The sequence below is a fragment of the Condylura cristata genome, unplaced genomic scaffold (assembly GCF_000260355.1).
Source record: "Condylura cristata isolate star-nosed mole 26May11 unplaced genomic scaffold, ConCri1.0 scaffold00007, whole genome shotgun sequence".
NCBI lineage: Eukaryota > Metazoa > Chordata > Mammalia > Eulipotyphla > Talpidae > Condylura > Condylura cristata.
In genome coordinates this window covers 64,527,835-64,530,043 of record NW_004567108.1, presented here as the reverse complement: position 1 = coordinate 64,530,043, position 2,209 = coordinate 64,527,835, and positions in this window count along the sequence as shown.

Below are 2,209 nucleotides of genomic sequence, written 5' to 3'. Positions count from 1 at the left end.
CAGTGTACTTCCTCGATCTGCCTGTTCTGCTCCCCACTCTGTCTCTGGTGAAGCCTCTCACTGCCCCTGAGCCTCTGGCCTGTACCCCAGTTCTGCATGCACAAATAAATAAATCTTTAAAAAAAAAAAAAAAGGAGAAAATGGAATGAGGTGATCCAAATGCTTTAAGATAAAAACTGTTACCAACAATACTCCAACCTGATATGAGGAGAAATAAAGACTTTTACAAACAAAAAAATGAAAGAGTTTGCAATAACTAGGCTGCCATTAAAGAAACATTAAAAGGAATTCTCAAATCTAAACTAAAGAGACATCTGAAGAAGAAAATAGGTAGAAACACAAATATTAAGGACAAAACCGGAGCAACAGACTTTTATATATTAATAATCACACAAATTTAATTAAAAGACATGAAGTATCTGTTGAATTAGGAAACTGAATCCAGCCTTATACTTGCTCCAGGAAATACACCTGAGCTCTAAAGGTAAAGATAAACTCAATGTAAAGGGTTGGAAAACAATCCTACAAGCAAATGAGAATCAAAGGAAGAAAGGAATAGTCATACAGAACAGACAAAACAGACTTCCAATTAAAATGGTAATAAGAGACAGGGATGGACACTATATAATGATCAAGAGAATGATGTATCAGGAACACATAATACTATCAATGTGTTCACCCGTGAAGGAGCACCAAAACATATCCAGCAATTACTATCAATTTTTAAAAATTTGGAAATATTTGTGGTAGAGGACATTGCCACCCACTCTTTCACTATTGGACAGGTAAACTAGATAAAAAATAAATAAGGACATAATAGCCTTAAAGAATTAGACAACATAGACCTAAAGACAGGTATAGGGCATTACACCTCTCCTCCCAACCCCCACCCCCCAACAAATATGAATGTGTATTCTTCTCACCTGCCATTGGGGCATTCTCCAGTATTGACCACATGTTAAATCACAAGGCAAGTATCAAAAATTCATAAAAATCAAAATCATACCAAGCATCTTTTTTAACCATAATAGTATCAAACTAGAAACCACAAAAAGAAAGCAGAGAAAACCTCCAATATGTAGATACTAAACAACATACTACTGGGTTAACAAGAAAATCAAAGCAGAAATAAAAAAATTTCTTGAGACAAATGACAATAAAGATAGAATCACTTAGAAATTATGGAGTACAGCAAAATCAGCATTTGTATTTTCAGTTTGGAATGATTATGAGTAAGTCCACTTTGTTTATTAAGATAATTTTTTAAAGATCAATTTTCTATTAACAAAAAAATTGAGAGAAAGGTACAGAGATTTCCCATGTACTCCATGCCCTACACATGCATAACTTCCCCTATTATGAATTGCTCCCAATAGAGTAGTACATTTATTACAAAATATGAACCGAACACTGATTACTTTAGGGTTCATTCTTAGAGTTATATATTCTATGAATTTAGAAAAATTTATCATGACATTGACCCATGCCTTTAAAATTGTTTTGACATATATCCAGGATCAAAACACTAAGCAAAAATTTTCTCAAACCTAACATTCTGTATCCCTTTTCATTCCTTCCCCTGCTCCCATCCCTGAAATACACTGACCTTTATATTATCTTTATAGCTTTGCCTGTTCCATAGTGTGATATAGTTGGAATCATGCAGTATGTAGTCATTTTAGATTAAGTTCTTTCACTTAATATGAATGTAAGCTTCCTCCATGTTGTTGTCGAGCTTCCTTTATTCCAACTGTTGAATAATATTTTATTATCAGGATTTACCACAGTTTGTTTGTCAATTAAGTTATTGAAGGACATCTTGGTTGCTTCCAAATTCTGTCAATTATGGATAAAACTATGATAAAGATCCATGTATAGGTTTTGTGGACTTAAGTTTTCAGTTCATTTTAGTAAATGTCAAGGAGTGATTGCTGGATTCTGTTGATAAGAGCAAGTGCAGTTTTATAAGAAACTGCCTAACTGTATTCCAAAGTAGTTGTAACCATTTTGCTCCATCCTCCACACCATTTAGTGTTGTTAGTGTTCTGGATTTTAGCCATTCCAATATGTGTGTAGTGATATGAGTTTTTGTATTATTACATTTAAATTGCTTTTTATCTTGTCTGGGTATATATCTTTTAATGTACATGCAGTTTACAAGTATTTTCTCCTACTCTGTAGCTTATATCTTAATTTTAGGAGCACTTTT